The following is a 25,481-nucleotide window of genomic DNA, read 5'->3' on the forward strand; positions in this document are numbered from 1 at the left end:
GGTTGAAGCTTCAATGATAATTCCATACACTTCCATTATTTGAGTTTAGCTCCCGTAGGAGCCGTTAAAAATTGCGCTTGCCGACCACGAGGGTCGTCAGCGCGGGGTATTGGGAATAGTTTTCAACTAGCAATAACCACGCCTCGGTTATACCTCATCGGCTATGGTACCGCCACTGCGCAAAGCTAGTGATCTACTAGTGAAAATAGTCCCCAACCCAACAAAGATTCTGAAAACCTGAAGGTGTCCCAAATATGTGCAAACATATTGAAATTACTCGCACTATATTACTGAGGGACACGAACACTTTGGGTACCGAACGATATTATTTCCTGATTGTGTTCTATTTGTCATAACACAAAAAAAAAGATTTAAACCTTTTTGGCGGGGTTTAGGGATATGAAATGTAGAATAGACGACAGAAACTAAAACGTTTCTGCAATTTAAAATAAGTGTGGTTACATACAGAAATTGCGGCAATGTCTTTTGCTACAAGTAATTTCCACTCTTTTCACAAGTGAACGGATTTTGTAAGTTAAATCAGATCCATTTTGATGGAAACTGAACATGACCACATAACGTACTACATGTACAGATACAACATGCAAAGACGCGGATGATTTAAGAGAAATATCCACTGACGGCATTGGCGGTTATCGCCCTTTAAAATGTCAACCAAGCCTTTTTACCGTCTTTTCGCTCCTCTTATGAAGCTGCTACAACACCAAAGCCGACTGCTACCATACCAGCTTACTCAGAAGCAAATCTAGGTGGTTGCATGGAGGGGGGGGGGGGGGAGAGTTGTGGTGGTTTTCAGGGGTTCCGGACCCCCCCCCCCCAAAAAAAAAAAAAAAAAAAAAAACCATCCATCAACAAACAAACAAATCAGAAACCCCAAACAAACCGGGAATAGATTAACACTAGTGATTAACTTTGTTATCTTCCAGGAGAGGCCTACAACGCACCTGATAAAGTTGCATTATCTTCAGTGGCTGGGGGGCTAAGCCCCCCTATCCCCCTGACCAGGGCTTCGCCCCTCGACATCATCGTGGTCTGGTAAACAGTAAAACACAGTTCCTGATTTATTCAGCAGTACATTTAATAAAAAATATGTTTTTCAATTAACAGTATTTTTTTACGAGATTTTGCTGCATTCTTTGGAAAGTGCAGATAAGCGACCCATTCCAACTGTTCACGACACAGTTTTACTCGTAAATATGGAGAGCTAACAGTTAAATGTCTCTCCATAGAAAAGTCTTTATCGTTGAAGCTTTGATGATATTTTCATGCACTTTCATTATTTGAGTTTAGCTCCCGTGGGAGCCGTTAAAAATTGCGCTTGCCGACCACGAGGGTCGTCAGCGCGGGGTATTGGGAATAGTTTTCAACTAGCAATAACCACGCCTCGGTTACACCTCATCGGCTATGGTACCGCCACTGCGCAAAGCTAGTGATTTACTAGTGAAAATAATCCGCAACTCAACAAATATCCTCAAAACCTGAAGGTGTCCCAACTATGTGCAAACATATTAAAATGACTCGCATATTACTGAAGGACACGAACACTTTGGGTACCGAACGATGTTTCCTGATTGTGTTATATTTGTCATCGCAAAAATACACAGATTTAAACGTTTATGGCAGGGCTAAGGGATATAAAATGTAGAATAGACGACAGAAATCAAAACGTTTCTGCAATCAAAAACACATGTGGTTATATATAGAAATTACGACGATGTCTTTTGCTACAAGTAATTTCCACTCTTTTCACAAGCAAACAGATTTTGTAAGTTAAATCAGATACATTTTGATGGAAACTGAACATGATTACACAACCTACATGTATAGCTACAACATGCAAAGACGCGGTAGGGATGATTTAAGGGAAATATCCACTGATGGCATTGGTGATTATCGCCCTTTAGAATGTCAACCAAGTCTCTTTTCCGTCTTTTCCTTCTTCTTTATATACATGCAGCTGCTACAACACCACAGCCGACTACAACCACCCCAGCTTACTCAGGGGCAAACAGTCTGGGCGGGAGGGGGGGGAGGGGTTCTAGGGGTTCGTTAACACCCCATCCTCCCCCCCCCCAAAAAAAAAACCCAAACAAACTGGAAATAGATTAACACTAGTGATTAACTTTATTATCTTCCAGGAGAGGCTACCATATCTAGGTGGTTGCATGGAGGGGGGGGGGGAGAGTTGTAGTGGTTTGCACCTCATAAAGTTACATTATCTTTAGCGGCTGGGGTGCTAATCCCCCCTTGACCCCCTGACCAGAGCTTCGCCCCTCAACATCATCGAAGTCCGGTAAACTGTTATACACAGTTTCTGATTTATTCACCAGTTCAGGTAATACAAAATATTTTTTTTAATGAACAGGGTTTTTCACGAGACCTTGCTGCATTCTTGGGAAAGTGCAGATAAGCGACGCATTCCAACTGTTCACGTCACAGTTGAATTCGTAATGTGGTCAGTTAACTGTTCAACATCCTTCCATAGAGAAATCTTTTCAGCGTTGAAGCTTCAATGATAATTCCATACACTTCCATTATTTGAGTTTAGCTCCCGTAGGAGCCGTTAAAAATTGCGCTTGCCGACCACGAGGGTCGTCAGCGCGGGGTATTGGGAATAGTTTTCAACTAGCAATAACCACGCCTCGGTTATACCTCATCGGCTATGGTACCGCCACTGCGCAAAGCTAGTGATCTACTAGTGAAAATAGTCCCCAACCCAACAAAGATTCTGAAAACCTGAAGGTGTCCCAAATATGTGCAAACATATTGAAATTACTCGCATATTACTGAAGGACACGAACACTTTGGGTACCGAACGATATTATTTCCTAATTGTGTTCTATTTGTCATAACGAAAAAAAAGATTTAAACCTTTTTGGCGGGGTTTAGGGATATGAAATGTAGAATAGACGACAGAAACTAAAACGTTTCTGCAATTTAAAATAAGTGTGGCAATGTCTTTTGCTACAAGTAATTTCCACTCTTTTCACAAGTGAACGGATTTTGTAAGTTAAATCAGATCCATTTTGATGGAAACTGAACATGACCACATAACGTACTACATGTACAGATACAACATGCAAAGACGCGGATGATTTAAGAGAAATATCCACTGACGGCATTGGCGGTTATCGCCCTTTAAAATGTCAACCAAGCCTTTTTACCGTCTTTTCGCTCCTCTTATGAAGCTGCTACAACACCAAAGCCGACTGCTACCATACCAGCTTACTCAGAAGCAAATCTAGGTGGTTGCATGGAGGGGGGGGGGGGGAGAGTTGTGGTGGTTTTCAGGGGTTCCGGACCCCCCCCCCCCAAAAAAAAAAAAAAAAAAAAAAACCCATCCATCAACAAACAAACAAATCAGAAACCCCAAACAAACCGGGAATAGATTAACACTAGTGATTAACTTTGTTATCTTCCAGGAGAGGCCTACAACGCACCTGATAAAGTTGCATTATCTTCAGTGGCTGGGGGGCTAAGCCCCTCTATCCCCCTGACAAGGGCTTCGCCCCTCGACATCATCGTGGTCTGGTAAACAGTAAAACACAGTTCCTGATTTATTCAGCAGTACATTTAATAAAAAATATGTTTTTCAATTAACAGTATTTTTTTACGAGATTTTGCTGCATTCTTTGGAAAGTGCAGATAAGCGACCCATTCCAACTGTTCACGACACAGTTTAACTCGTAAATATGGAGAACTAACAGTTAAATGTCTCTCCATAGAAAAGTCTTTATCGTTGAAGCTTTGATGATATTTTCATGCACTTTCATTATTTGAGTTTAGCTCCCGTAGGAGCCGTTAAAAATTGCGCTTGCCGACCACGAGGGTCGTCAGCGCGGGGTATTGGGAATAGTTTTCAACTAGCAATAACCACGCCTCGGTTACACCTCATCGGCTATGGTACCGCCACTGCGCAAAGCTAGTGATCTACTAGTGAAAATAATCCCCAACTCAACAAATATCCTCAAAACCTGAAGGTGTCCCAACTATGTGCAAACATATTAAAATGACTCGCATATTACTGAAGGACACGAACACTTTGGGTACCGAACGATGTTTCCTGATTGTGTTATATTTGTCATCGCAAAAATACACAGATTTAAACGTTTATGGCAGGGCTAAGGGATATAAAATGTAGAATAGACGACAGAAATCAAAACGTTTCTGCAATCAAAAACACATGTGGTTATATATAGAAATTACGACGATGTCTTTTGCTACAAGTAATTTCCACTCTTTTCACAAGCAAACAGATTTTGTAAGTTAAATCAGATACATTTTGATGGAAACTGAACATGATTACACAACCTACATGTATAGCTACAACATGCAAAGACGCGGTAGGGATGATTTAAGGGAAATATCCACTGATGGCATTGGTGATTATCGCCCTTTAGAATGTCAACCAAGTCTCTTTTCCGTCTTTTCCTTCTTCTTTATAAACATGCAGCTGCTACAACACCACAGCCGACTACAACCACACCAGCTTACTCAGGGGCAAACAGTCTTGGCGGGAGGGGGGGGAGGGGTTCTAGGGGTTCGTTAACACCCCATCCTCCCCCCCAAAAAAAAACACCCAAACAAACTGGAAATAGATTAACACTAGTGATTAACTTTATTATCTTCCAGGAGAGGCCTACAATGCACCTCATAAAGTTACATTATCTTCAGCGGCTGGGGTGCTAATCCCCCCTTGACCCCCTGACCAGAGCTTCGCCCCTCAACATCATCGAAGTCCGGTAAACTGTTATACACAGTTTCTGATTTATTCACCAGTTCAGGTAATACAAAATATTTTTTTTAATAAACAGGGTTTTTCACGAGACCTTGCTGCATTCTTGGGAAAGTGCAGATAAGCGACGCATTCCAACTGTTCACGACACAGTTGAATTCGTAATATGGTCAGTTAACTATTCAACATCCTTCCATAGAGAAATCTTTTCAGGGTTGAAGCTTCAATGATAATTCCATACACTTCCATTATTTGAGTTTAGCTCCCGTAGGAGCCGTTAAAAATTGCGCTTGCCGACCACGAGGGTCGTCAGCGCGGGGTATTGGGAATAGTTTTCAACTAGCAATAACCACGCCTCGGTTATACCTCATCGGCTATGGTACCGCCACTGCGCAAAGCTAGTGATCTACTAGTGAAAATAGTCCCCAACCCAACAAAGATTCTGAAAACCTGAAGGTGTCCCAAATATGTGCAAACATATTGAAATTACTCGCACTATATTACTGAGGGACACGAACACTTTGGGTACCGAACGATATTATTTCCTGATTGTGTTCTATTTGTCATAACAAAAAAAAAAAGATTTAAACCTTTTTGGCGGGGTTTAGGGATATGAAATGTAGAATAGACGACAGAAACTAAAACGTTTCTGCAATTTAAAATAAGTGTGGTTACATACAGAAATTGCGGCAATGTCTTTTGCTACAAGTAATTTCCACTCTTTTCACAAGTGAACGGATTTTGTAAGTTAAATCAGATCCATTTTGATGGAAACTGAACATGACCACATAACGTACTACATGTACAGATACAACATGCAAAGACGCGGATGATTTAAGAGAAATATCCACTGACGGCATTGGCGGTTATCGCCCTTTAAAATGTCAACCAAGCCTTTTTACCGTCTTTTCGCTCCTCTTATGAAGCTGCTACAACACCAAAGCCGACTGCTACCATACCAGCTTACTCAGAAGCAAATCTAGGTGGTTGCATGGAGGGGGGGGGGGGGGGAGAGTTGTGGTGGTTTTCAGGGGTTCCGGACCCCCCCCCCCCAAAAAAAAAAACACCATCCATCAACAAACAAACAAATCAGAAACCCCAAACAAACCGGGAATAGATTAACACTAGTGATTAACTTTGTTATCTTCCAGGAGCGGCCTTCAGTGCACCTCATAAAGTTACATTATCTTCAGCGGCTGGGGTGCTAATCCCCCCTTGACCCCCTGACCAGAGCTTCGCCCCTCAACATCATCGAAGTCCGGTAAACTGTTATACACAGTTTCTGATTTATTCACCAGTTCAGGTAATACAAAATATTTTTTTTAATAAACAGGGTTTTTCACGAGACCTTGCTGCATTCTTGGGAAAGTGCAGATAAGCGACGCATTCCAACTGTTCACGACACAGTTGAATTCGTAATATGGTCAGTTAACTATTCAACATCCTTCCATAGAGAAATCTTTTCAGGGTTGAATTCCATACACTTCCATTATTTGAGTTTAGCTCCGGTAGGAGCCGTTAAAAATTGCGCTTGCCGACCACGAGGGTCGTCAGCGCGGGGTATTGGGAATAGTTTTCAACTAGCAATAACCACGCCTCGGTTATACCTCATCGGCTATGGTACCGCCACTGTGCAAAGCTAGTGATCTACTAGTGAAAATAGTCCCCAACCCAACAAAGATTCTGAAAACCTGAAGGTGTCCCAAATATGTGCAAACATATTGAAATTACTCGCACTATATTACTGAGGGACACGAACACTTTGGGTACCGAACGATATTATTTCCTGATTGTGTTCTATTTGTCATAACAAAAAAAAAAAGATTTAAACCTTTTTGGCGGGGTTTAGGGATATGAAATGTAGAATAGACGACAGAAACTAAAACGTTTCTGCAATTTAAAATAAGTGTGGTTACATACAGAAATTGCGGCAATGTCTTTTGCTACAAGTAATTTCCACTCTTTTCACAAGTGAACGGATTTTGTAAGTTAAATCAGATCCATTTTGATGGAAACTGAACATGACCACATAACGTACTACATGTACAGATACAACATGCAAAGACGCGGATGATTTAAGAGAAATATCCACTGACGGCATTGGCGGTTATCGCCCTTTAAAATGTCAACCAAGCCTTTTTACCGTCTTTTCGCTCCTCTTATGAAGCTGCTACAACACCAAAGCCGACTGCTACCATACCAGCTTACTCAGAAGCAAATCTAGGTGGTTGCATGGAGGGGGGGGGGGGAGAGTTGTGGTGGTTTTCAGGGGTTCCGGACCCCCCCCCCCCCCCCCCAAAAAAAAAAAAAAAACCATCCATCAACAAACAAACAAATCAGAAACCCCAAACAAACCGGGAATAGATTAACACTAGTGATTAACTTTGTTATCTTCCAGGAGAGGCCTACAACGCACCTGATAAAGTTGCATTATCTTCAGTGGCTGGGGGGCTAAGCCCCCCTATCCCCCTGACCAGGGCTTCGCCCCTCGACATCATCGTGGTCTGGTAAACAGTAAAACACAGTTCCTGATTTATTCAGCAGTACATTTAATAAAAAATATGTTTTTCAATTAACAGTATTTTTTTACGAGATTTTGCTGCATTCTTTGGAAAGTGCAGATAAGCGACCCATTCCAACTGTTCACGACACAGTTTTACTCGTAAATATGGAGAGCTAACAGTTAAATGTCTCTCCATAGAAAAGTCTTTATCGTTGAAGCTTTGATGATATTTTCATGCACTTTCATTATTTGAGTTTAGCTCCCGTGGGAGCCGTTAAAAATTGCGCTTGCCGACCACGAGGGTCGTCAGCGCGGGGTATTGGGAATAGTTTTCAACTAGCAATAACCACGCCTCGGTTACACCTCATCGGCTATGGTACCGCCACTGCGCAAAGCTAGTGATCTACTAGTGAAAATAATCCCCAACTCAACAAATATCCTCAAAACCTGAAGGTGTCCCAACTATGTGCAAACATATTAAAATGACTCGCATATTACTGAAGGACACGAACACTTTGGGTACCGAACGATGTTTCCTGATTGTGTTATATTTGTCATCGCAAAAATACACAGATTTAAACGTTTATGGCAGGGCTAGGGGATATAAAATGTAGAATAGACGACAGAAATCAAAACGTTTCTGCAATCAAAAACACATGTGGTTATATATAGAAATTACGACGATGTCTTTTGCTACAAGTAATTTCCACTCTTTTCACAAGCAAACAGATTTTGTAAGTTAAATCAGATACATTTTGATGGAAACTGAACATGATTACACAACCTACATGTATAGCTACAACATGCAAAGACGCGGTAGGGATGATTTAAGGGAAATATCCACTGATGGCATTGGTGATTATCGCCCTTTAGAATGTCAACCAAGTCTCTTTTCCGTCTTTTCCTTCTTCTTTATATACATGCAGCTGCTACAACACCACAGCCGACTACAACCACCCCAGCTTACTCAGGGGCAAACAGTCTGGGCGGGAGGGGGGGGAGGGGTTCTAGGGGTTCGTTAACACCCCATCCTCCCCCCCCCCCCCAAAAAAAACCCCAAACAAACTGGAAATAGATTAACACTAGTGATTAACTTTATTATCTTCCAGGAGAGGCTACCATATCTAGGTGGTTGCATGGAGGGGGGGGGGGGAGAGTTGTAGTGGTTTGCACCTCATAAAGTTACATTATCTTTAGCGGCTGGGGTGCTAATCCCCCCTTGACCCCCTGACCAGAGCTTCGCCCCTCAACATCATCGAAGTCCGGTAAACTGTTATACACAGTTTCTGATTTATTCACCAGTTCAGGTAATACAAAATATTTTTTTTAATGAACAGGGTTTTTCACGAGACCTTGCTGCATTCTTGGGAAAGTGCAGATAAGCGACGCATTCCAACTGTTCACGTCACAGTTGAATTCGTAATGTGGTCAGTTAACTGTTCAACATCCTTCCATAGAGAAATCTTTTCAGCGTTGAAGCTTCAATGATAATTCCATACACTTCCATTATTTGAGTTTAGCTCCCGTAGGAGCCGTTAAAAATTGCGCTTGCCGACCACGAGGGTCGTCAGCGCGGGGTATTGGGAATAGTTTTCAACTAGCAATAACCACGCCTCGGTTATACCTCATCGGCTATGGTACCGCCACTGCGCAAAGCTAGTGATCTTAGTTAAAATTAATATTAAAAGTCCTACGGTTTTGAGCCATTAAGGACTTGAGTGTTTGTCCGCTTTCAAAAAGAGGAAAGAAAGAAACAAAAAATAAGGAGAGGAGGGCAGGGGGTGGGGTTGAGTTGATAATGCTCTGTGGAATTTGTTAAAATGAAAAGTAGTTAAGATGTTTCTTGGTAAGAATTATAAGTCTGTATTCTATATCTTGAATAACGGGCTTGTAATATTATTTTTTTTTTATTTCAAATCGAGTTAAAAAGTGGAACCTTTCAGGATCACCAATAAAACCAAATAGATGAGCAAGTAAGAGGAACACGAACAATAAATCTCAAAACTTTTTACAAATAAAAGGATTAAGATGTAAGCCACGAAGGCCGTGGTAATAAAAACAATATGTACAGTTTGGCGACTAGTGGGCCTTGGGTGAGGATATGTTGTCTAGAAGGTAGTCGCTGGAATCAGGAGGGATGGCGGGAGCCACTCGACCTCAAACTGAAACACGCTGATGTGATAATCTGGGCTTAGTTATACCCACAGCCCCATGTCCGAGTCCCTGACCAGTCGGCACAGCAGCAAGCTGTGTGACCAGCCTAGAGAACTGCTACTGCGCAGATAATCCTGGGGACTCAGACCATGGAGCTGCATATGGTCATATAAGGTTTTAAAGGTAATTCTATTTGTAGCGCATGGAGCGAAAATGTGTTGAAATGAATAGGGTTCTCCACAATGGCAGGACTTGTTAAAGATATGGAAGCGGCAGCCGCCGGCACGGAGGCGTCTGAAGATAGTGAGGAGGTTTGTTGGGAGATCGGGGTGTAGATCGTTCATATCAATGGGTTGATAGGACAGAGATGTTACGTACTGACTTCGAATGAGTTTACGGATTTTACTGTAGAACTCGGTTACTGAGTAGCCGATGTTAGTGTTAGCTGGGCTAGATTCTGCCGCTTCTTTGGCAGCGACATCCGCCAGTTCATTTCCCCGGACCCCTACGTGAGAGGGGACCCAGAGAAATGATACGGATGTGCCGGATGAGATTAACTGGTGACATATAAAGAGGATTTCTCTTTGTAGCTCTGCCCGATTTGATGTGTTTCGATGCAGAGCTTGTAATGAAGAGCGCGAGTCAGAGCAGAAAACTACCGCACGCGGTGTGACTGGGAGGTCATTTATAAAAGTGCATGCCATGAGCAAGGCAAATAGCTCGGCTGAGAATATGGAGATGTCTTTATTAAGAGTATATTTCCTTGAGATTTTGAGATCTGGGATCACAAAGGCGCAGCCAACGCTGCCGTCTGCAAATTTGGATCCGTCAGTAAAGACTTTTAAATGCTCCGAGAATTTGTAGTTTAGGGTTTCTTTTGTAACAGTAGCTAGGTAGACGGGGTTATCTTTTTTGGTAGTATTATCTTCACTGTCGTATATGATAGTAGGGGTTTCCTCAAGCCAAGGCGGGTAGGAGGGCGGGGGGACCCTGGCCAGCTCACTGACCTTCACCCCGCTATCGGCTAGAATGCGGTTTACTGTGTCGGATAAGGGTAGCGTTTTGGCCAAGAGTTGAGTGCTATGTTTGGTGTTGGCCTCATAATTTTGGTGCTGAGGAAAAAAGTCAGTCAGGACCTCGCAGGCAGAGTTCTCTACCGCGTGGGCTCTGACAGCATACTGAGCTGAACGGAGTTTTATCTCATCCACAAGGGGCAGCCACCCACACTCGCTGTAGACTCGACTCTTACTCGCTTGTTGGGAGAGTCCCAGAGCTATTTTGAGCGCCCTGCACTCTATAATAGCCAGTTTTTTCATGAGCGCCGGGCGCGTCGCGAAATAAGCTTCGCACCCGTAAAGGAGGCGGGAGCGAATTAATGCCCGCACTACCTCTGTGACACACTTACGCCCTCTGGCCCAGGATTGGGACGCCAGGTAGCGTATGATATAAAGATCCTTGTTGGCCTTATTGATCAGATGTTCGATATGACTGGTCCAGTTAAGTCGGTTATCGATGATAACGCCGAGGAACTTAACTTCTGAGCTCGGTTTGATAATATCACAACCTATCTTTATACTGCAGTTCCTGTACAGTTGTCTACGGGAGACAACAAGAAAGACTGTTTTATTTGAGGCTAGTTGGAAGCCGTTGGTGTACATATATTGACAGAGGTTGTCGATTTTAGTTTGGTAAGAAGATAAGTCAACAGTGTTGGTAACTCTGTTATGGCGTGGTCTATTAGTGTCTATTAAGGCGAGGTCGTCCGCATACAGAAGTACACTGGCACCGTCAACTTTAACAGAAGTAATGTCATAGAGCATGATGCTGAATAAGTTTGGCGCGATGATACTGCCCTGGGGAACCCCCATGTCCAGCGCATGGGTTTCGGACACCGAAGAGCCCACCCGGACAGACATCTTGCGATTGCTGATGAAGTTTTTGATGAATTGGTACATGTGGCCAGAGACACCGATTCTGCCGAGTTTTAGGAGTAGACGAGCATGCCAGACGCTGTCGTACGCAGATTTAATATCAAAGAAGGTTCCAAGAAGAGAATTATTACTATGTGCCAAGGTCTTTTTGATTTTTTCAGTGACGTGCACAATGTGGTCCGCACACGAACGACCTTGCCTAAAACCTGCCTGGCATGTAGGAATGATATTGTGTTTATTGAGGTGGAACTCCAGCCTCTGGTTCACCACACGCTCAAAGATCTTGCTGAGGTGGGGGGTTAGTGATATGGGGCGGTAACTGCCAGGTAGATTGCCCGGTTTTCCGCTCTTCAATACTGCTACTACTTGTGAGTCTGACCACGCTGCGGGGATAGTATCCTTTAACCAGCATAGGTTGAAAAACTGAGTGAGCAACTTAACAAAGTTAGGTGGTAGATGTTTTATCATGTGATATGATATTGGGTCTAAACCTGTGGATTTTTTTGGGTCTTTCACAGAAGAGATGGCGTTTTGGACTTCTTTTGCCTTAAACATGCAGTTTATAGGCAACTGGTTGTCATCTGGGGGGTATGTGAAACCCTTCTCCTGATCTAACCTATAATTGAGTCGTTCAGTATCTAGGGATTTTGATTGACTATTTTTGGCAAAGGTATCTGCTAATAGGTTTGCCTTTTCAGAGTCAGTTGTGGTCATTTTATCACCCGATAGTAGTGGCTTTTCTTTAGTTCTGTATCTACATTTAAATCTGCGGATTTTCTTCCAGATTTTGCCACAGTCTTTGTAATCTTTAGTTTCTTTGTGGACAAAGTTTTCCCAGTTTTGAAGTTTAGCCTCAGCGGTGATCTGGTTAAATTGTATTTCAGCTGACTTCATATTCGTGAAGTTAGCGTCTGAGCAGTGCCTGAGATATGTCCTAATGTGATATCGCTTGTTTGCCAAGGCTTCATCACAGTCTGCATTCCACCACTCATTCCTTTTGGCCTTACAGTTAGGATTTACTGATTTAAGCGGAATGTGATTATTGGCAGCAGTGAGTATACATTGACGTATGCTAGTGATCTACTAGTGAAAATAGTCCCCAACCCAACAAAGATTCTGAAAACCTGAAGGTGTCCCAAATATGTGCAAACATATTGAAATTACTCGCATATTACTGAAGGACACGAACACTTTGGGTACCGAACGATATTATTTCCTAATTGTGTTCTATTTGTCATAACGAAAAAAAAGATTTAAACCTTTTTGGCGGGGTTTAGGGATATGAAATGTAGAATAGACGACAGAAACTAAAACGTTTCTGCAATTTAAAATAAGTGTGGCAATGTCTTTTGCTACAAGTAATTTCCACTCTTTTCACAAGTGAACGGATTTTGTAAGTTAAATCAGATCCATTTTGATGGAAACTGAACATGACCACATAACGTACTACATGTACAGATACAACATGCAAAGACGCGGATGATTTAAGAGAAATATCCACTGACGGCATTGGCGGTTATCGCCCTTTAAAATGTCAACCAAGCCTTTTTACCGTCTTTTCGCTCCTCTTATGAAGCTGCTACAACACCAAAGCCGACTGCTACCATACCAGCTTACTCAGAAGCAAATCTAGGTGGTTGCATGGAGGGGGGGGGGAGAGTTGTGGTGGTTTTCAGGGGTTCCGGACCCCCCCCCCCCCCAAAAAAAAAAAAAAAAAAAAACCCCATCCATCAACAAACAAACAAATCAGAAACCCCAAACAAACCGGGAATAGATTAACACTAGTGATTAACTTTGTTATCTTCCAGGAGAGGCCTACAACGCACCTGATAAAGTTGCATTATCTTCAGTGGCTGGGGGGCTAAGCCCCTCTATCCCCCTGACAAGGGCTTCGCCCCTCGACATCATCGTGGTCTGGTAAACAGTAAAACACAGTTCCTGATTTATTCAGCAGTACATTTAATAAAAAATATGTTTTTCAATTAACAGTATTTTTTTACGAGATTTTGCTGCATTCTTTGGAAAGTGCAGATAAGCGACCCATTCCAACTGTTCACGACACAGTTTAACTCGTAAATATGGAGAACTAACAGTTAAATGTCTCTCCATAGAAAAGTCTTTATCGTTGAAGCTTTGATGATATTTTCATGCACTTTCATTATTTGAGTTTAGCTCCCGTAGGAGCCGTTAAAAATTGCGCTTGCCGACCACGAGGGTCGTCAGCGCGGGGTATTGGGAATAGTTTTCAACTAGCAATAACCACGCCTCGGTTACACCTCATCGGCTATGGTACCGCCACTGCGCAAAGCTAGTGATCTACTAGTGAAAATAATCCCCAACTCAACAAATATCCTCAAAACCTGAAGGTGTCCCAACTATGTGCAAACATATTAAAATGACTCGCATATTACTGAAGGACACGAACACTTTGGGTACCGAACGATGTTTCCTGATTGTGTTATATTTGTCATCGCAAAAATACACAGATTTAAACGTTTATGGCAGGGCTAGGGGATATAAAATGTAGAATAGACGACAGAAATCAAAACGTTTCTGCAATCAAAAACACATGTGGTTATATATAGAAATTACGACGATGTCTTTTGCTACAAGTAATTTTCACTCTTTTCACAAGCAAACAGATTTTGTAAGTTAAATCAGATACATTTTGATGGAAACTGAACATGATTACACAACCTACATGTATAGCTACAACATGCAAAGACGCGGTAGGGATGATTTAAGGGAAATATCCACTGATGGCATTGGTGATTATCGCCCTTTAGAATGTCAACCAAGCCTCTTTTCCGTCTTTTCCCTCTTCTTTATATACATGCAGCTGCTACAACACCACAGCCGACTACAACCACACCAGCTTACTCAGGGGCAAACAGTCTTGGCGGGAGGGGGGGGGGGGGGGGTTCTAGGGGTTCGTTAACCCCCCATCCTCCCCCCCCCCCCAAAAAAAAACCCAAACAAACTGGAAATAGATTAACACTAGTGATTAACTTTATTATCCTCCAGGAGAGGCCTACAATGCACCTCATAAAGTTACATTATCTTCAGCGGCTGGGGTGCTAATCCCCCCTTGACCCCCTGACCAGAGCTTCGCCCTTCAACATCATCGAAGTCCGGTAAACTGTTATACACAGTTTCTGATTTATTCACCAGTTCAGGTAATACAAAATATTTTTTTTAATGAACAGGGTTTTTCACGAGACCTTGCTGCATTCTTGGGAAAGTGCAGATAAGCGACGCATTCCTACTGTTCACGACACAGTTGAATTCGTAATATGGTCAGTTAACTGTTCAACATCCTTCCATAGAGAAATCTTTTCAGCGTTGAAGCTTCAATGATAATTCCATACACTTCCATTTTTTGAGTTTAGCTCCCGTAGGAGCCGTTAAAAATTGCGCTTGCCGACCACGAGGGTCGTCAGCGCGGGGTATTGGGAATAGTTTTCAACTAGCAATAACCACGCCTCGGTTATACCTCATCGGCTATGGTACCGCCACTGCGCAAAGCTAGTGATCTACTAGTGAAAATAGTCCCCAACCCAACAAAGATTCTGAAAACCTGAAGGTGTCCCAAATATGTGCAAACATATTGAAATTACTCGCATATTACTGAGGGACACGAACACTTTGGGTACCGAACGATATTATTTCCTGATTGTGTTCTATTTGTCATAACAAAACAAAAAGATTTAAACCTTTTTGGCGGGGTTTAGGGATATGAAATGTAGAATAGACGACAGAAACTAAAACGTTTCTGCAATCTAAAATACATGTGGTTATACACAGAAATTGCGGCAATGTCTTTTGCTACAAGTAATTTCCACTCTTTTCACAAGTGAACGGATTTTGTAAGTTAAATCAGATCCATTTTGATGGAAACTGAACATGATCACATAACGTACTACATGTACAGATCTATACAACATGCAAAGACGCGGATGATTTAAGAGAAATATCCACTGATGGGATTGGCGGTTATCGCCCTTTAAAATGTCAACCAAGCCTTTTATCTGTCTTCTCCCTCCTCTTATGAAGCTGCTACAACATCAAAGCCGACTGCTACCATACCAGCTTACTCAGAAGCAAATCTAGGTGGTTACAGGGGGGGGGGGGGGGGAGTTGTGGTGGTTTTCAGGGGTTCCGGACCCCCCCCTCAAAAAAAAAAAAAAAAAAAAAAAATCAGAAACCCCAAAGAAACCGGGAATACATTAACACTAGTGATTAACTTTGCTATCTTCCAGGAGAGGCCTACAACGCACCTGATAAAGTTGCATTATCTTCAGTGGCTGGGGGGCTAAGCCCCCCTATCCCTCTGACCAGGGCTTCGCCCCTCGACATCATCGTGGTCTGGTAAACAGTAAAATACAGTTCCTGATTTATTCAGCAGTACATTTAATAAAAAATATGTTTTTCAATTAACAGTATTTTTTTTACGAGATTTTGCTGCATTCTTTGGAAAGTGCAGATAAGCGACCCATTCCTACTGTTGACGACACAGTTCAACTCGTAAATATGGAGAGCTGACAGTTAAATGTCTCTCCATAGAAAAGTCTTTATCGTTGAAGCTTTGGTGATATTTTCATGCACTTTCATTATTTGAGTTTAGCTCCCGTAGGAGCCGTTAGAAATTGCGCTTGCCGACCACGAGGGTCGTCAGCGCGGGGTATTGGGAATAGTTTTCAACTAGCAATAACCACGCCTCGGTTACACCTCATCGGCTATGGTACCGCCACTGCGCAAAGCTAGTGATCTACTAGTGAAAATAATCCCCAACTCAACAAATATCCTCAAAACCTGAAGGTGTCCCAAATATGTGCAAACATATTGAAATTACTCGCATATTACTGAGGGACACGAACCCTTTGGGTACCGAACGATGTTTCCTGATTGTGTTCTATTTGTCATCGCAAAAAAAAAAAGATTTAAACCTTTTCGGCGGGGTTTAGGGATATGAAATGTAGAATAGACGACAGAAACTAAAACGTTTCTGCAATCTAAAATACATGTGGTTATATACAGAAATTGCGGCAATGTCTTTTGCTACAAGTAATTTCCACTCTTTTCACAAGTGAACGGATTTTGTAAGTTAAATCAGATCCATTTTGATGGAAACTGAACATGATCACATAACGTACATGTACAGATACAACATGCAAAGACGCGGATGATTTAAGAGAAATATCCACTGACGTTGTTGGGCGCAAAGTAAGAATCCGGGGCAGAGTTGGACTAATCGGGATTTCCCGAAACCTCATTTGATTTCCAACAAAGTGCCGCATTTCTGGAAACGAGCTGCCTCGTTCTAGAAATGGCAACCCTTCGACTGGCACAAAAAAGTATACCCTTTTCACAGGTCATGAATAAGGTATATGAAAAAGCAAGGTCTTATACAGGGAAAGTCTTGAATTGGGGGGGTGGGGGGGGGGGGGGGGTGGTACACTGTGTAACAATTCTCTCAGTGACACTCAGCGCATGCAGCTAGCTAGTTGCTGCAGTCTTGATCTATTTTGAACACAATGATTTTTACACCCCCGGTATAGGGGTGTGTATAGGTTTCACTCGATGTGTTTGTTTGTTTGTTTGTTTGTTTGTTTGTTTGTTTGTTTGTGTTCGCATATAGATCTCAAGAATGAACGGACCGATCGTCACCAAACTTGGTGAACAGGTTATATACATTCCTGAGACGGTCCTTACAAAAATTGGGACCAGTCAAACACACGGTTAGGGAGTTATTGGTGGATTAAGATTAAGAGTGACATATTAATGGTCAAAGGGAAATAACCTTCTCAGTTGGTGGCAGTGAGAATGGTTATTTCCCTTTGACCAACGGGGGTGTTTTTCCTACCTCGACGTACCCTTTCGCAATGGACCCTGTGTTTACGCGAATAAACATTCTGACTTCTGACTTCTGACTTCTGACTTCTGACTTCTGACTTCTGACTCAGTTCTGACTTCTGACTTCTGACTTCAGACTTCTGACTTCTGACTTCAGCCTTCAGACTTCAGACTTCTGACTTCTGACTTCTGACTTCTGACTTCTGAGTTCAGACTTCAGACTTCAGACTTCTGACTTCTGACTTCTGACTTCTGACTTCTGATTTCTGACTTCTGACTTCTGACTGTCTCTCTGTTTCTCTGTCTCTCTGTCTCTGTCTCTCTGTCTCTGTCTCTCTCTCTCTCTCTCTCTCTCTCTCTCTCTCTCTCTCTCTCTCTCCGCATGTAATAAAGTTCTGAGTTCTCTGACGGGGGTGTTTTTCCTACCTCGGAGGAATTTCTTGTTTTTCTCAGAGTAGAGTGTTAGTTTGTTACAACAGGCTGAAATCATCTTTAATTTGAATCAACATTTTGCAACAATCACATCAATATAGCGCACAGACTTGCACATCACGTTTCAATAGCCTAGATTAAGTGACAAGAGCCTACTCAGTAAAGGGACGTAATGCTGTCTCTGCAGCCCAGAGAGACTTCTGTGAGTTTAATATATAATCAGTTAAGACTGAGTAAAAAATGATTACAATCGATAGTTACCAGTGAAAAGTAATATCCGAACACTCTTGTTGTGTTTTTGTTGTTGTAAAATGTAAGATCTGAAACGTTAAAAATTACGTACAATTGGTGCGTTTTGGTCGAGTGGGATGGGTCGTTGAACTGTGTTGTTACAGCCCGCCGAAGTTATCAAAAGTGTTTTTGCTTTTTACATTTAGTCAAGTTTTGACTAAATGTTTTAACATCGAGGGGGAATCGAAACGAGGGTCGTGGTGTATGTGTGTGCGTGTGTGTGTGTGTGTGTGTGTGTGGGTGTGTGTGTGTGTGTGTGTGTCTGTGTGTGTGTGTGTGTCTGTGTGTGTAGAGCGATTCAGAGTAAACTACAGGAGCGATCTTTATGAAATTTTACATGAGAGTTCCTGGGTATGATATCCCCAGACATTTTTTTCCTTTTTTCGATAAATGTCTTTGATGACGTCATATCCGGCTTTTTGTAAAAGTTGAGGCGGCACTGTCACACCCTCATTTTTCAATCAAATTGATTGAATTTTTTGTAAAGCAATCTTCGACAAAGGCCGGACTTTGGTATTGCATTTCAGCTTGGTGGCTTAAAAATTAAAAATCTAAAAATTGTAATTAATTTTTTTTTTTTATAAAACGATCCAAATTTACGTTTATCTTATTTTTCATCAGTTTCTGATTCAAAAAACATATAAATATGTTATCTTTGGATTAAAAACAAGCTCTGAAAATTAAAAATATAAAAATTATGATCAAAATTAAATTTCCGAAATCGATTTAAAAACAAGTTCATATTATTCCTTGTCGGTTCCTGATTCCAAAAACATATAGATATGTATCCAGGTTTCTCAACTGCTTCGTTTCCGGCCGATTTTTGTGGAGCACGTGATGCGCACAAAAAATATTGGCGGTCTAGAAGTGTCGTCTGCGCAATGATCGCGGCGGCTTTCTTGACCGCCAAGGACGACCACGCACGTTGTGAGACGTCATTCGTTAGACCTCAATTCCCCTGCCCAGGGCTTCGCCCCTCGACATCATCGAGGTCCGGTAAACATTTATACACAGTTCCTGATTTATTCACCAGTTCAGGTAATAATACAAAATATTTTTTTCAATGAACAGCATTTTTCACGAGATCTTGCTGCATTTTTGGGAAAGTGCAGATAGGCGACCCATTCGTACTGTTCACGACACAGTTGAACTCGTAATATGAAGAGCTAACTGTTAAACGTCCTTCCAGAAACATATTTCTTTTCATCGTTAAAGCTTCAATGATAATTCCATGCACTTTCATTATTTGAGTTTAGCTCCCGTAGGAGCCGTTAAAAATTGCGCTTGCCGACCACGAGGGTCGTCAACGCGGGGTATTGGGAATAGTTTTCAAATAGCAATAACCACGCCTCGGTTAAACCTCATCGGCTATGGTACTGCCACTGCGCAAAGCTAGTGATCTACTGGTGAAAATAGTCCCCAACTCAACAAATATTCTCAAAACTTGAAGGTGTCCCAAACATGTGCAAAAAGATCAAAATTACTCGAATTGTACGCACACGAAAACTTTTGTTACCGAAGCTGACGATGTTTTCTGTTTTCATTGCAAAAAACACAAATTTAAACCTTTTGGCAGGGTTTAGGGATATAAAATGTAAAACAGACGACAGAAATCAAAACGTTTCTGCAATTTAAACTGCATGTGTTTATATATAGAAATTGAGGCGATGTCTATTTCAACCAGCAATTTGAATGTCTTCGTTTTACGCAATTTTATCCAAATATTTCCACTTTTTCACAGGTAAACAAGACTTTTAAGTTTTTATGGAAACTGAACATAATCACATGACGTACATGTAGAGCTATATACACCATGCAAAGACGCGGATGATTTAAGGGAATTAACAACTGACGGCATTAGCGATTATCGCCTTTTAGAATGTCAACCAAGCCTTCTTTCCGTCTTCCTCCTCTTCCTGTTATTGCAACAACAACAAAGCCGACTACTACCACACCAGCTTACTGCTACTACAACCTGTGATTACAACAACAAATGCTCAAAATTTGAGCTTAATTTACCCAGAGATACAAGTCGGGTAAGACTTGTTTGTAAGACATCGTCCACCCGCCCGCCCTACCGTCAAACAAACAAACAAACAAACAAACAGACAGAGTGAATCCAGTAAGCCCCATATAATGGCGGCTTAAATATCGAGGTAGTAAGAGAAAAGAGAGGTGCATGGGCCTGGGTGGAGGGGGGAACGGTTGGGACGAGGGAGGGAGGGAGGAAGAACGGTAGAGAAAGACGAGAGACCTTTAGTTTGGAAAACACACACGGTAACCCAACTGCCAACATTGATGTTTAGAAAGAAAACTGTTATCCCTTCCTTTTTCCCCCCTACTTCCTCGGTCTCTCATCGAGATAGCTTGCTGGTGGTTCAAGTTTAGAAGAGAGATAAGGTAATTATCAGATTACCGAGTTTTTTGCGATGCAGCTGTTTATTTTCAGAATTGATCCGATATGCATATTTGATAAATAAACTAGTTGGCGTCTTCAAGCGTATTTGTGTCTGTATGATATTCTACCTGTCTTGCTGTGTGTATTCGATGAAATATTATCTGACTGGCTAATTAACAAAAATAGGAGAAAAAAGTGGAGAGAGAGACTGAGAGAGAGAGAGGGGGGGAGAGAGAGAGAGAGAAATATAGAGAGAGCTAAGTAGAGAGAGAGAGAGAGAGACAGAGAGAGAAAGAGGGAGAGAGAGGAGAAAGAGTGAGAGGGACAAAAAGAGGGGGGAGAGAGAGAGAGAGAGAGAGAGAGAGAGAGAGAGAGAGAGAGAGAGAGAGAGAGAGAGAGAGAGAGAGAGAACAACCTTCAGAAAAGGTAAGTACTCCTGTCTAATAAAACATGGAACATCTCACACTATATAGTCCTTCCACCGGCATCCACCCCCTCCCCCCCCCCCCCCCCAGTAAATCTCCAACTCAACCCCAACCATCACGCAAAATAAAAACTGTACCTACATGTATCAGCGTTTCTCAGAGTTTCGTTGCATGCCGACTCTCAATTTTGCACTCTTCTTTCCCAAAGGAAAACGCGAGTTGCAAGATTCTTCGCCCCTGTCACGCAGCGAGATTATCTTAAATAGAGTAAACACCGAATTAACGCCAACAAGTGTTTCGGCCAATGAATGAAGAGTTTCCCAGGAACTCCAACGCACTAGAATTAGCCCCATCTTAGGGAAAAGGATATGACTGAAGCTTGGAGGATTGCCTGGGCTCAAGACTTTGCCTGTGTAGGATCTAGGATCTCTAGCCATATAAAAAGACGGTGCTCTCTTATAGATTGACGACGAAGCGTAAATACCGTTGTACCCCCATTTTAAGACTACCAAAATCTGACAAAATCAGGTCTTAACAGAGAAGGGGGCTTAAAATGGAGGTACATTTAGGCCTACAGAGATTATGGACAGTAGGCTATTATCTGAGAAAGCAAGGTTTTCCCAATTGGGAGAAGTCTTTAAATCGGGGGCCGGTTCTCAAACGGGAGGTTTCAGTGTATCAACGGTTCTGTCGGTGCAAAACCCCATTCACCGTTTTGGTCGGGGTGGGTTTTGTACTGAACTCCAAAAGAAACGCAAGTTGAAATTTTAAGAAATTTACTCTCATTCTTTGGCATTTCATTTTGACGAGATCGAATCGAACGAATTTCACGAAAATTGGTACAAAGCATCTTGGGGCAATGTTCTTTGATTGTCACTAACAAAAAAAACGTTACCGTACAGGTGGTTGGCTGACAGCCGGCGTCGTGTCGTGGTGCCCGAGATGGGAGCGCCATGGGTTCCAACGGTGTTCCTGGAGGTTTCTGTAGCCGGGAGGAACGGTTGGCGCAGGTGCTGACGGTAGATGATCCCATAGAACACTTATGGGACATTTTGCAAAGGGAGCTGAATGCCTTCCAGCCGAGGCCAACAACCGCACCCCAGTTGGAGCAGGCCATCAGTAACGCGTGTGTCCCCCATTGGCGTTGACAAGCGCCTGACATCTGGCTCTCATGGAGCGCACCAGGCGGTTGACAGTGGCCATGTTGATGGTGGTCCAGATTTGCCTGAAACCCACCTTTAGTGCATGAATTTTAACAAAACCTTAAATAACTCTTAACTTGCGTTTCTTTTGGAGTTCAGTAATATATATACTATATATCTCTTTCGAGAGAATTTGAAAGTGTCTTCCTTCACTGTCTCTCTCGCTCTCGGAGTAGAATCAGCTGTTGCGTCAGAATGTCGGTAACGATATCGATTAAAGAAAACGATAGCCTGCATTTGGTGAGGCAACAAAACGATTGCGTGAGGCCAGCTGTGGCAACAGCGGGGTAGGTTAATTCAGCTGTTTTGTCAGTTTTCAACTGCCGAGGGGTCTGAATCACCGGGCTGTGTCACGTTTTCAAAGTTTGCACCGGGTGCCCCTGTGTCTCTCTGTCTGTGTCCCTCTGTCTCTTTCCCACTCTCGCTCGCTCTCTCTCCCTCTCTCTCTCTCTCTCTCTCTCTCTCTCTCTCTCTCTCTCTCTCTCTCTCTCTCTCTCTCTCTCTGTCTATGTCTCTCTGTCTCTCTCTCTCGCTCTTTTTCTCTATCTCTCTCTCACTCTCACTCTCTCCCTTACTGTCTGTCATTCTGTCTCTGTCTCTGTCTTTGTCTGCCTGTGTGTATGCCTGTCTATCTGTCTGTCCGTCTGTCTATCTGTCTGTCTGTCTATCTGTCTGTCTGTCTCTCTCTGTCTCTCTCTGTCTCTCTGTCTCTGTCTCTGTCTCTGTCTCTCTCTGTCTCTCTCTCTCTCTCTCTCTCTCTCTCTCTCTCTCTCTCTCTCTCTCTCTCATTATTTCTCTCGCAGTTATAGTCATTTTATAAGTGTGTGCATGGCTATATCTGTCAGTCAGTATGTCGGTCATCCTGTCTCTGTTCATCCGCTTGTCCGTTTGTTTCTTTGCTTGCTTGTCCGCTTGTCTGCCAAATACCGTACTTCTTTTTATACGTCAGTCTGCGGAGAACCGAAAACCAAGCCAATGAACACCTATACACTTACATATAACAGGAAAACACCCTCTCCCACTCACAACACAACACTTTCTGCATATATCGATATTTATACACTCTCATAATAAATGTACAACCTTTATACACCCTCGCCCCTCCACCCCCCTCCCCCCCCCCCCCCCCCCCCCCCCACTCCCTTTTGCAAAAAAATAAAATGTAAAAGGGCCAAAATATCCATGCACCACCATCCTCATTACCCATCTCAACCAAGGGAGATAAATAAACGGGTTAATTACGTAACTTCACCCAATTTTTCCCACCAGAAGGTGCGCTGATCACAGATCGCACCCACTTAACCCTTTAGCAGGAGGGTGACACCAAAACACAGCTTAGTTTACCCCAAAACACCCGCTGCTCGCCTGATGAGCCAGGCTGGAATGAAGGCTTGACTAATTGCCTCATCTTTAAAGCCTCCGATTCAGACCTTCTTATGTTATGTTGGGGAGGGGGGTGGGAGGGGGGTAGGAAGGGTGGGCGTGGGCGTGGAGGTATAGGAGGGGGGTGTGTGGAGGTGTGTGTTTTTTGTGCACTTGTGCTGTAACAGAGAGAGTATGAGAGAGAGAAATAGAGACAGACAGACAGACAGACAGACAGACAGAGACAGACAGACAGACAGACAGAGAGGCAGACAGAGAGACAGACAGAGAGACACAGAGAGAGACAGACAAAGGGACAGAGAGAAAGACAGATAAACAGAGATACATACAGAGACAGACACAGGACCCCTCGAACCCCAAACAAACACTGCTAGGCTAGGCCACAACACACAGCAAAAGGTTCAAAACTGACTTGGATCCGAACCCCAAATAAAGAGCACGCAGGCTGATGGGTTTCCCATTATTCAACCGCAGGGCCCGGCCACAACGCGACAGGTTCAAAACTTAAATCCAAACCCAAAACCAACCGCTGACCCGGCCGACCACAGCACAACGCAACAGATTCAAAACTTAAATTCGAACCTCAAATCAAAAAGAGATCGACCGTTTTCCCATTGTTCACCGCTGAGCCCGACCAAAACACATGGCAACAGATTCGAACTTTGGATCCGAACTCCAATCCAAAACTGAGGAGATCGACCATGTTCCAGTCTTCAACCGCTAAGCCCGACCACAACACAACGCAACAGATCCAAATCTTGGATGCGAACCTCAAACCGAAAGGAGATCGACGGTCGTTTTCCAGTGTTCAAAAGCCGAGTCCGCCCTGCCGGCCATAACACAACGCAACAGGTTCAAAACTGTCTTCTCCCACACCTGCTGCGCTCTGCAATCTAAACGGGAGGAGTTGCAGAAGAACAAGTCGCGTAAGGCAAAATAACAACATTTAGTCAAGCTGTCGAACTCACAGAATGAAACTGAACGCACTGCTTTTTTCACCAAGACCACATACTCGTAGTTTCGTCAGTCCACCGCTCGTGGCAAAGGCAGTGAAATCGACAAGCTATGCAGAATAGTGTACCTGTGGTCGCGCTGAGCAGGATAACACGCTTTTCTGTATGTCTATTCTTTTTAGCTTACTGAGTTTGTTTTTAATCCAAACATATCATATCTATATGTTTTTGGAATCAGGGACCGACAAGGAATAAGATGAAATTGTTTTTAAATCGATTTCGGAAAAATAATTTTAATCATAATTTTCATATTTTTAATTTTCAGAGCTTGTTTGTAATCCAAATATAACATATGTATATGTTTTTGGAATCAGAAAATGACGAAAAATAAGATGAAATTATTTTTGGATCGTTTTATAAAATAATAGTTTTAATTACAAGTTTCCGATTTTTAATGACCAAACTCATTCATTAGTTTTTAAGCCACCAAGCTGAAATGCAATACCAAAGTCCGGCCTTCGTGGAGGATTGCTTTGCCAAAATGTCAATCAATTTGATTGAAAAATGAGGGTGTGACAGTGCCGCCTCAACTTTTACAAAAAGCCGGATATGACGTCATCAAAGGTATTTATCGAAAAAATGAAACAAAGTCCGGGGATATCATTCCCAGGAACTCTCATGTCAAATTTAATAAAGATCGGTCCAGTAGTTTACTCTGAATCGCTCTACACACACACACACACACACACACACACACGCACACACACAGACACACACACAGAGACACACATACACCACGACCCTCGTCTCGATTCCCCCTCTATGTTAAAACATTTAGTCAAAACTTGACTAAATGTAAAAAGCGGGAAAGAGAAGAAAATCCACACACACAGGGGCTTACGGAGGATCAGTCCCAGTTGGAAAACACAACACAGCGGTCCGAGGCCCCGAGTGTTGCCTTACGGCCCCCTGTTTCGCCAATTAGGCGTGTCACTTTTTGCCTGCTTTCCCCCCGTGAATCAAAATAAAATATATTGTGCCACTGGAGTAGGGTGGGGGGATAAGGGTTTGTGCGATAGTAGGGTAAAGTGTGGGGGGGGGGGAGGCTGGGGATGGGGTAAAGGGACAAGCAGAACAGTGGTGACTGCGCGTGAGAGCGAATCATAAAAAAGACCAAACAATTATACTGCACTCACGTGT

General features: G+C 42.8%; 12 non-coding genes across 12 annotated transcripts; all 12 read right to left on the minus strand.

Annotated features, from left to right (window-relative positions):
- Nucleotides 1-49: 49 nt before the first annotated feature.
- Nucleotides 50-187, minus strand: LOC138954045 (U4 spliceosomal RNA). The gene has a single exon (XR_011451711.1). It is a non-coding gene; the product is annotated as a U4 spliceosomal RNA (small nuclear RNA).
- Nucleotides 188-1,311: 1,124 nt separating this feature from the next.
- LOC138953992 (U4 spliceosomal RNA) lies at nt 1,312-1,449 on the minus strand. Its single transcript, XR_011451662.1, has one exon. It is a non-coding gene; the product is annotated as a U4 spliceosomal RNA (small nuclear RNA).
- Nucleotides 1,450-2,569: 1,120 nt separating this feature from the next.
- LOC138954046 (U4 spliceosomal RNA) lies at nt 2,570-2,707 on the minus strand. The gene has a single exon (XR_011451712.1). It is a non-coding gene; the product is annotated as a U4 spliceosomal RNA (small nuclear RNA).
- Nucleotides 2,708-3,807: 1,100 nt separating this feature from the next.
- On the minus strand, nt 3,808-3,945 carry LOC138954051 (U4 spliceosomal RNA). Its single transcript, XR_011451717.1, has one exon. It is a non-coding gene; the product is annotated as a U4 spliceosomal RNA (small nuclear RNA).
- A 1,073-nt stretch (nt 3,946-5,018) lies between these two features.
- Nucleotides 5,019-5,156, minus strand: LOC138954048 (U4 spliceosomal RNA). Its single transcript, XR_011451714.1, has one exon. It is a non-coding gene; the product is annotated as a U4 spliceosomal RNA (small nuclear RNA).
- Nucleotides 5,157-6,259: 1,103 nt separating this feature from the next.
- Nucleotides 6,260-6,397, minus strand: LOC138953995 (U4 spliceosomal RNA). The gene has a single exon (XR_011451665.1). It is a non-coding gene; the product is annotated as a U4 spliceosomal RNA (small nuclear RNA).
- Nucleotides 6,398-7,518: 1,121 nt separating this feature from the next.
- Nucleotides 7,519-7,656, minus strand: LOC138953993 (U4 spliceosomal RNA). Its single transcript, XR_011451663.1, has one exon. It is a non-coding gene; the product is annotated as a U4 spliceosomal RNA (small nuclear RNA).
- Nucleotides 7,657-8,779: 1,123 nt separating this feature from the next.
- LOC138954049 (U4 spliceosomal RNA) lies at nt 8,780-8,917 on the minus strand. The gene has a single exon (XR_011451715.1). It is a non-coding gene; the product is annotated as a U4 spliceosomal RNA (small nuclear RNA).
- Nucleotides 8,918-13,516: 4,599 nt separating this feature from the next.
- Nucleotides 13,517-13,654, minus strand: LOC138954052 (U4 spliceosomal RNA). Its single transcript, XR_011451718.1, has one exon. It is a non-coding gene; the product is annotated as a U4 spliceosomal RNA (small nuclear RNA).
- A 1,079-nt stretch (nt 13,655-14,733) lies between these two features.
- On the minus strand, nt 14,734-14,871 carry LOC138954050 (U4 spliceosomal RNA). The gene has a single exon (XR_011451716.1). It is a non-coding gene; the product is annotated as a U4 spliceosomal RNA (small nuclear RNA).
- A 1,097-nt stretch (nt 14,872-15,968) lies between these two features.
- Nucleotides 15,969-16,106, minus strand: LOC138953994 (U4 spliceosomal RNA). The gene has a single exon (XR_011451664.1). It is a non-coding gene; the product is annotated as a U4 spliceosomal RNA (small nuclear RNA).
- A 3,070-nt stretch (nt 16,107-19,176) lies between these two features.
- LOC138954042 (U4 spliceosomal RNA) lies at nt 19,177-19,314 on the minus strand. The gene has a single exon (XR_011451708.1). It is a non-coding gene; the product is annotated as a U4 spliceosomal RNA (small nuclear RNA).
- Nucleotides 19,315-25,481: the final 6,167 nt, after the last annotated feature.

This window comes from Littorina saxatilis, linkage group LG17 (assembly GCF_037325665.1).
Source record: "Littorina saxatilis isolate snail1 linkage group LG17, US_GU_Lsax_2.0, whole genome shotgun sequence".
In the NCBI taxonomy this organism is placed as follows: Eukaryota; Metazoa; Mollusca; class Gastropoda; order Littorinimorpha; family Littorinidae; genus Littorina; species Littorina saxatilis.